This window comes from Eublepharis macularius, chromosome 9, assembly GCF_028583425.1.
Source record: "Eublepharis macularius isolate TG4126 chromosome 9, MPM_Emac_v1.0, whole genome shotgun sequence".
NCBI classification, from domain to species: domain Eukaryota; kingdom Metazoa; phylum Chordata; class Lepidosauria; order Squamata; family Eublepharidae; genus Eublepharis; species Eublepharis macularius.
In genome coordinates this window covers 9,245,590-9,255,557 of record NC_072798.1, presented here as the reverse complement: position 1 = coordinate 9,255,557, position 9,968 = coordinate 9,245,590, and positions in this window count along the sequence as shown.

Below are 9,968 nucleotides of genomic sequence, written 5' to 3'. Positions count from 1 at the left end.
CTTCAGGGTTCCAAAAATGTAGGTCCGCCGCTGCACTAATTGTGATTCTGGGAGATCTCCAGCTACCACCTGGAGGCTGGTAACCCTAGCGGTGTGTGTGTGTTTGTAAGTCATACTTCACTTAGGGGGTACCAAAGCCATTGGGCCAACCCTGAGGCTAGGCCAATGTAGTAACCACTCTTTTCTTTCAAAAATCAATCATTTTGGAAACAAATTATACAAATACATGCCCGTCTAATATATGTACTTCCATGCCCGGAATTCTCCTTTAAATGCAGAATTTATGCACCCCCGCTGGGTGTACAAAGTCCCATGCAGAATTTGGGGAGAGGGGAGACCCCTTTTGCATCTGTTTAAAGTTTCCAACGTAGCCTGGCTACCAAGAATGTGTGAGTTCTACATACAGAAAACAACTTCACGAAACATCTTCTCGAGAGGGTCCCAGCGACAGAATAGTTTCCACACAGATACAGAAACGAGTCTCCAGAAATGAGAGCTCAGAATAGATCGGTCTCCAGAGACTACTAAAACCTAGTACGGTTACCAAATATGAAGAAAACATGGAATATTTATTATATTTATAAAAACAGTAATAGAATCAAATTACTTAGGCCATAGTAATTACAAGACTCTTTTTTAAAAAATGCATTTTTGCAATGAAGTTGCTTATGAGTGACCTGTGCCTACAAAAAAGCATCTTTAGTTTGCGCAAAAAGAATTGTCTTGATTCTTATAAAAAAGATGCAATTTTTAAAATTCGTGCTGTGGTTCAAACTATATCACCAATATACATTTCACTGTGATCTGCCATCTGCTTGAATGAGTTTGCAGAACAGAAATACAAAGCAACCTTCAGATCTCCCCAAAACTTCACTGAGTTCCCAAGAATGCACCCCAAAATATGAGCATCTAACAGGAAACAGACCCTATAACGATGTGTCAGGAGTCGGACTTCTATTTAAATTTTTTTTACAAAACAAAGTGATAATATGTGGGGATACAGAAAAGAAAAAAAGGAATTATATAACATACAACAACATCTTGTAATCCTTGTTTAAACATATTGTCGCTTTGTGGCTGGTCCTTCTATCTGTCCAATTTGAATTTGAGGGAGAAAGATGTAAAGGCCAGGCAGAAAAAAAAATCACCCCCCCAAGTGCTTTTTCTTCACCGCAAAGAACTCCCATGTACTCTGGTGGTGGAAGCGGGGGACAGGACTTTTTCTCATACAGGGATCAGGACAGAGAAGGGAGCAACCTTTTAAAACACATTTTAACTGCTATCTGCATTTTCTCCCATTCCTGTAAGCCGCTTCGGAGAAAATTTATTTTGAGGGAGCTGAAAAGCAAGGTTAAAGTGATGGAAAGTGCAGTCAAGTCTCAGCTGACATGGGGAGTGATAAATAGATCATATATTGGCTCTAGAAACCTAATTAAAAGATTCCATGTTTGGGCCATTAGCAGAGTCTATTGTTTAGCAGAGGAAGCGTGATTATAGGTGGTTGTGTGAGCTGGTTCTGCTGGCTGGTGTTTGTGCAGGAGAGAAAATAACAAAGCATATACTTGCTTATATTTAGAAAGGAAATAAGAGTTCTTTATTTTAGGAACTCCATACTCTGATAGGAAAGGCAGAGAGACAGATCCTAACTACCTATCTAGTCTAAGGATGGGCATGGATGCTAGGACAAGTCCTGCACCCATGCTTCCAAGATGGACGGAGGAGAAGGAGAGAGAGATTGCCTGGAACAAAGCCAGGAAGAAAAGAGGTGAAAGTCAAGAGGAGGAAGTCCTGAGAATAGCAATCTACATATCTATCAGAGCAGTAAACAGTAAAGACCTCTCTATCTTTCTCTTTGGTTTGTACCCCTCTGAAACTTGAGGAAAGGGACAGCGCTGAATCCTCTTCCAACAGGGAGCCCTGTTGGGGTTTTCAAGGCAAGAGACGAACAGAGGTGGTTTGCCATTGCCTGCCTTTGCATAGTAATCCTAGAGTTCTTGGTGTTCTCACATCCAAATTCTAACCAGGGCTGACCATTCTTAGCAGCCAAGATCCGACAGGATTAGGCAAGCCTCAGCCATCCAAGTCAGGGCAAAGTAAGAGTACAAAAAAATGAATTCAGTGACTAATACATTACAAAGCACGTTTCAGTTTTCAAAGTGCTGTATGTACATTAAGTCAATAGTTACAATACCAAGGAAGACAGGTCAGATCTAAAGTACTGGTTTCTTGAACAGGTCCTTGCAAGGTGGGGTAATATCATCATCTCAGTGTTACAGACAAACCCTCTAAGAAATGCAGCAGGATAAGATGCAAACTGCTGGCTCATTCAGCCTCAGTTTGCCTTGGGACCATGCAAGGGAAGGGAAAGGGGATTTAACCCTTTAGTCTCTGATTCAAAACAATATTAGAGTTTTAAAGGAAGGAAAATGCTTTTAAAGGACAATCTTTCCCCTTTAAAATTCTAACAGCAGAGCACGGGAGTGAGGAGAAAAGCTGGTTTTAAATAGCAAAACCAAAGCATAGGTGTGCCCTTCTCTCCAGGTAGAGTTGCCAACTCCAGGTTCAGAAATTCCAGCAGATTTCAGGGAGGCGGAGTCTAAGGAGGGTGATGTTTGCAGAGGGGAAGGACCTAAGCAGGGTATAATGCCTCCCTCCAAAGCAACTATTTTCTCCAGGGGAATGGATATCTATAGTATAGAGATCAGTTGTAAGTCTAGGAGATTGTCAGGCTCCACCTGGAGGTTAGCAACTCAAACTACATGGCTAGGCTTTTCCCAGCAATGTATGCCTCTGCCCATTGATTGCCAGCTGATCAGTGGGGAAATGGGCCTGTGTGTGTGCGCGCATTCTCAGCTGATGACATCACTTCTGGCATGACCAGAAGTGATGGTGTCATGGCAGGGCTGATTCTTTAGGCTGAGAGTTAAGAATTGGCCCTGGCAAGGCACCTTCACTTTTCGGTCACTCTAGGCGTGATCTCATTGGCTAGGGACTAAGGTTGCCAGATCCCTATACTGTCCCAGCAAAGAGTAGGGGACCCAGAGTTACCAGGAGGTGATTCCGCACCTGCTTGGGAAGGGCACACACGCTCTCAGCAAAGTGCAAGGACATTCACTTCCAGGAAGTGATGTCATCATGCAAGCAGTGGGCATGCTCCTGTGCTTTGTGGGCTAAATTGGCCCCTGTGAAGCCCAGAAGCATGCCTGCCACAGGCGCAATGACGCCACTTGAGGCAGACAATTTCTAGACTGTTTCCCACCAGTGACAGGCAATTGCTGAGAGTTTTGCCAACTCCCGCCAATCACTGGTGATCGGCGGTGGGGGAAACCCTCAGAAGATTGCCTGTCATTGGCGGGCAACTGGGAACCCTACCAGGGACGCAGGTGCACACATGCGCTCATGCACGCACACACTGAGAATTACCCCCCATACCTCCCACCGATTACCAGGGAGGCAATGCTATCACAGCCTAGAAACAAATCAAGGTTACGCAAGCCTGCAATTTGCATTTTATGAACAGACTTGTTTTCTGATTTTCCTCTCAAAACCTCGAGTTGGGATTTGAACTGAGGGCTACTGGCTAATAGCTCATGCTGTTAACCACGACATCACACCCGCTCCTATGATTTTAACTTCTAGCAAGTTTGGGTCTTTTGTCCCTTCTCTTTTTGCCACCTGGTCACTAAAATTAGGTTGCCAACTCCATACTGGGAAATTGCTGGAGGAGGAGCCTAGAGAGGATGGAGTTTGGGGGGAGGGACCTCAGGAGGGTCTAATGCCATGAAGAGCCCGCCCTCTAGAGCTGTCATTTCCTCCAGAGGAATTAAACTCTATAGTCTGGAGATTAGTTGTCATGCCAATTCTCCAGGCCCCACCTGGAGGGTGGCAACCTGATCTGAGGCTTATTTCCCTGCCAAGGGCAATTAACTGGAGGGTTCTTAGGAACTTCCCGGGAAATATGCAGCAACAAAACCAGGCTTTCGGGCAGGAGGGCGTGAGGATTTTGATGGGGCTTAGACGTGCCAAATTGGTGCTTGCAGCCTGCAGGGATTGGATATTCCCCGCCCCTGTTGTACTCGGTGCAATGAAGAATAGAGGCCTTTATTTGTAAGATAGGCCTGAAATTTAAGCAGGACGGATAGCCGGTGGCGCCTTTTGCTAGACAGGACCGATGGATTCTGATAAGCTGCCAGGCACTTGACCACAAGCCCTCTCAAGAGTCAAAGAAAACGTCTCCATGTCTCTCGAGGGGCAGGGTAGGGGGAGGAGGGGAGAAAGCCTGCCAAATATTTTCAATCAAGTCAGCTGAGAGGGAGGACTGCAATTCCGAACAGCTCCCACCAACCTCTCTCGCAGTGTGCAGCTGTTCTAGCGGCATCCTGCGACACCTGAAACTGAGTGTTTTAGGAAGCGAGGTTGTCCAATTTCACAGCGTTTCAGTACCGTTTTTAAGATCTCATTTGCAAAGTTGCAGAGAGACAATATTTATAAGGGAAAGGGATGAGAATGACAGCACAGCAATACGCCCACTGAAGGCAGCTGCAGGCTGGTGAAAAAGGCAACTGGGCTTTTGTGCAACCCTTACATAGGAGTAAGTGTTTTAAATAATGTCTTTTAAAGCTTTTATACTGCCTTTGTCCTAAAAAAACATCCCCGGGAAGCTTGCCTGCTGGATTCAAGAGCACCTTCAAAGCCCTCAACAGATTGGGATATAAAAAAAGAGCACCTACTCCGATGTGAACTCGTCTGATAAGATCTTCCCTAATGGTCTCCTGCAGTCTGCCTCCACCTGTCCACAGGTGACGTAGGGGCGGCCCAAGAGACCTCTTGCTCTGCAGTGGCGCCCGGCCTCTGGAACTCCCACAACTGTTGGAACTTTCAGGGCCAAGTCAGAACATTTCAGTTTTCTCTTTGTTATTTTTGATGGATTGCTACGAATTGACTCTCTCTATTACCAGCCCAGCTGGTTTCAATGACTGCTTTTGCTCAGAGGTTGGTTTTAAAGGCTCTGCCGTTGCACCAACGTGCGTTGTTTTGGCTTTCCTATTTTATTTATTTCAGATTTGTATTCCGCCCTCCCTGCGAGTGGGCTCAGGGCAGATAACAACATATTAAAAATACAATTAAAAAATTCATGTACATTAAAAACAACACATTTAACACAGGATGGTGGACAGCCTTCCTGATGCTACTGTTCTCGTTTCCAAGTGGTTTGCCATTTTTTATGCTGTTAAGTTTTTGTTTTTTGCAACATTTCTTAGTGTCACTGCATGAATCGTTTTGAATGACTACCTCTTGAGGTTTTCAGTCGGAGAACAGGGTGTCTATTACATAATTCTCCTCTCCCCCATTTCATTCTCACAACAACCCTGTGAGGTAGGTTAGGCTGGGTGTGTGTGATTGGCCTTAGGTCACCCAGCAAGCTTCCATGGTAGAGTGAAGTTTTGAACCTGGACCGTTTCCGCTTGGCTTACCTGAACCCGAAACACAGCACAACATGCTGAAAAAATGCGGAAGATCGTGTTTTCTCTCACGAGTTTTGCGCGATGTTGCACAACATCGTGCAAAAGTCGCGTGAGAAAACGCGATCTTCCGCTTTTTTTTCGGCATGTTGCGCAGCGTTCCAGGTTCAGGTAAGCCATGCAGAAACGGCCCTGGTTGTCCCAGGTCCTAGTCCAACACTACTACTATTACTACTACTATTTACATTTCTAACCCACCCTTCCCGCAAGCGGGCTCAGGGAGAGGTACAGCAGTTATAAAAATACAACACAAATACAAATTTGATGACATCTGGATTTATGGATTAAGAAACAGGAACAATAGAAAAAAGAGGGATTTTGTGACTAATTTAGAATAAGTGGGACTCTAGAAATGATATATACTTGTTGCGGAGAAAATCGGAACTCAACTTGTAGTGTAATTTAGGGGGTTTTTTTGTTTTCTTTTCCTCCCCTTTTCTAAATTTTATAGATATATGTATTGTTAGTGTGTTATGTTTAGAATTGTGTGTTTTTTCTTGTTCTCTGTGTTTGTTGCTTATTGTGTTGTGGTGTTGTAGTTTATAGTTTAAATGAAGAAATTTAATAGAAAAAAATACAATACAAATACAATATACAATACAATATTAAAAACAATTCATAAAACAACAGTTCATCATAAAATCAGCAGTTCATCTTAAAATCAACAAACAAATAATAACTGTCCCAAGATGGAGTCAATTCCAGATTCCTGCTACACCATGCTAGGTCAGTAGCCATATAGGTCTGCAGTAAAAGAGCAATATTCCAGTCAAGTAGCATCTTAAGACTCACTGCAAAAGACAAAAATGCTAGGAAAACTGGAAAGCAGTAGAAGAGGAAGACCCAACGTGAGATGGATTGACTCAATAAAGTAATCCACAGCCTTCAGTTTGCAAGACCTGAGCAACGCTGTGAATGCTGGGACATTTTGGAGGTCATTAATTTTCAGACTCGCCAGAAGTTGGAAGTGACTGGACTTGATGGCACATAATGCACACACAGAACCTGAAAGACCAACAAGATTTCCAGGGCATAAGCTTTTGAGAGTCAAGGTTAGAGATGGGCAGGAACAGCAATATGAACAAAAAAAAGCCACGAACAGCCCAATCTGCTGTTCGCAAAGAAGCTGTTCATGAGGCCCCATTCTAAACGAACAGGTGGTCGTTGCAAGCCTCGTTTGTTGCTGTTCGTCAAGCCAGACAGTCTGGCACCTGTAATCAATGCCCTTGGCAACTTAGGCAGGGATTGTCTGAACTCTGTCTGAACTCCTGCTGTTGCCCTGGAAACCCCAATCTAAGCCCAATTTAGCTTGATAGACAGGTCTTCCTTTCAAGAGTAGAGCTCCAAATTTGTTACAACAAGGGAGCAAAGACCAGGGGGGAGGGGAGGTCCCAGCTCTGACTTTGCAGAGAGTGGAGAGGGAGAGAGACAGTTGCTGTTGGCGTTTTGATAGAGAGAGTGCATTGGAGCTTGAATTTTCTTTGTGTGTGGTGGGATAGGGATCTACCCCTTCAAGTTCCAGGGCTGCTGCCAGGCTCTGCACCAAGCTATTATTTATTAGTGGTGCCTTTCCTGGTGCCTGCTCAGGTCAGGTTTCTGGGACTGGTGCAGTAGGGATCTTGACTTAGATGATGGCTGGAGGAGAGCCTGCTGGCCCCCACAAACATCCAACCATGAACATGTTCATGAACAGGTCATGCTCATAAGTGTTTGTGAGTCCCTGTTCATGGATGGCAATGAACAACGAACATCATGTTCGTTTTTTTTCTGTTCGTGCCCATCTCTAGTCACGGTTGCTACAATGGCATGCGGGCCATCCTTCCATCTCCTAGGTGGCCATGCGAATTCCTAGAGTGGGATGACACACCAGTGATGCCCAGGATGGAGCAGGCATGATAGCCCTGTTGGACATCTGGTCATCAGGCCTTGAGCTTATGGAAGGGGCTTCAACACACCTCACCCTTTAATGGGAGAGGTGAAGGAAGAGAAGGTTAGAGAGGTTGAAGGAGGGGGAGAATGAAGGAGTGTGAAGAGAATGTCTGGTGGAGCGAACAACCCATGGAAGACTGGTCAGTAGGTAGATATGGTAGAACTGGAGGGAAATGGAGGGAAGAGGACACCCATGGGGGTGGGGCAGAAACAGGATTCTGGAGAAAAAGCACATGTCCAAAAACTTACAAGTTTGCCAATGGGCATGATCTTCTTCCTTGAGAAGGTGGGAGTCTCTAGGACTGTTCCATATAACAAGGCCATGGACGCCATTGGAGGGTTTCATTGGGACAGTGATAGACTGAGGGTTGGTCTGCTGCCACCTGAGCCAGCAACATCTACTGTATCCCAGAATGACTACCAAGTTTCAGGAAGTCAGGAAGAGCCATCATGGAATTCTCCTCTGTTGAGCAATCCTTCACAGCTCTAGGCCAACTCTCAACTGCACCCCATAGAAATGGTTAATCAAACTGCCATATCATACTGACTTTGATGGAACAAGGGTCTGATTCACTATAAGGCAGCTTCATGTGCGACCCTGGACAGCAGCTGCCAGTCAGAGTAGACAATACTGACCTTGTTGGACCAAGGGTCCGATTCACTATAAGGCAGCTTCATGTGTGACCCTGGAGAACAGCTGACAGTCAGAGTAGACAATACTGACCTTGATGGACCAAGGGTCTGATTCGCTATAAGGCAGCTTCATGTGTGACCCTGGAGAGCAACTGCCAGTCAGAGTAGACAATATTGAACTTGATGGACCAAGGGTCTGTTTCACTATAAGGCAGCTTCATGTGTGACCCTGGAGAACAGCTGACAATCAGAGTAGACAATACTGACCTTGATGGACCAAGGGTCTGATTCACTATAACGCAGCTTCATGTGTGACCCTGGAGAGCAACTGCCAGTCTAAGTAGACAATACTGACTGTGATAGACCAATGGTCTGATTCAGTATAAGGCAGCTCCATGTGTGTGGGAGAGGGGGCGAGTCCAGTGGTGTGAAAGTTTACGGAAATGCTGTTTTCAGTTTTGTACAAAGAGGCAGTGTCTTTCATCCCAGGAAAAGCACACAAGTCTCTATCGGGTTCCTGTAACAGCTTCCAAAACGAGGGCAAGATAACCCTCCGGTGTAAATTTTAATGTTATCTGGCTTGCCCTCGGGTAGATCTGACAACGTTTTGCTCACTTCAAGGCATTTGGCTGCTACAAAGCAAGCAAACACCACCGCAAGTCCAGAAAACACATTCTGAGAAGCAGTAAACAGGAGTGGTTGGGAGAGAAAGTCGTGTTTTAGAGATAGGTGCTCAAAGTGCTAGACGGTGGATTGGATGCCGCGGATTCATTCTGCAAGCTGAGACATTTTCCTGCAGTGGAAGGGACCTTCAGATACTTGCAAAGGAAAGTGGCCCGCTAGTAGAATGGTGCCCCAGGATCCGACCCAGATTGATTATCAGGCCTCAGGTTGGGTTAGGACAGGTGAAGATTGATTTATGTTCACCTTTCTACTAGCTCCAGTATCACCTAAGGTCCCCAGTTCCGACTTATGGCAGGCAATCTCCCACCAATTCCCTCAAAAGTCCATGTCCATCAGGAGAAAATTAGAAGGGGGACAAAGTGGGGAAAGACCAGGCATGCTGGAGGCGCACTGACATACTGCTGCCATTTCTTGGTTAAACTGGAAATCGTGATGGACACTTTGGCATTTCTGAAAAATTCTATGGTAAACCATAGAGTTTGGGGGAAGAACAATGCTGAATTGATGCCAGTGCATTGCCAGTGATGCCATGATGTCAGTTTGGTGTAGTGGTTAAGAGTGGCAGGACTCTAATCTGGAGAACTGGGTTTTGATTCCCCACTCCTCCACTTGAAGCCAGCTGGGTGACCTTGGATCAGTCACAGCTTTCTTGGAGTTCTCTCAGCCCCACACACCTCACAGGGTGTTGTGGGGATAACAATAACACACTTTGTAAACCATTCTGAGTGGACGTTGTTGTCCTGAAGGACAATGTATAAATCGAATGTTATTATTATCATATTATGACATTGATGACAAGCCCTCCCCCCAACAATTTTTAAGTCTCCGGGGGTGGGTGGTGGTGGCTGACAACCCTAGTGCCATCCAAGGATGCTTGTAGCCCTGTTCACAAGTTACAGCGAACCCATGTATACGCTACATGTACATGCATGCACCTATTTCTAAGAAAGAGCAAATGTACATTCATTTTACAAATGAAACCGGCAGCTAGTGCCTGAATAAATGTAGGGTTTCAATCACATGTTCAGCTGTACATGCATTGAGTGTAACGTGAGAATTATTCAGTGAGAAGCAGAGATGGTTTGCCATTGCCTTCCTCTGCGGAGTCTTCCTTGGTAGTTTCCCATCCATGTGCTGATCCTGCTTAGCTTCCAGTTTGGTGTAGTGGTTAAGAGTGGCAGGACTCTAATCTGGAGAGCC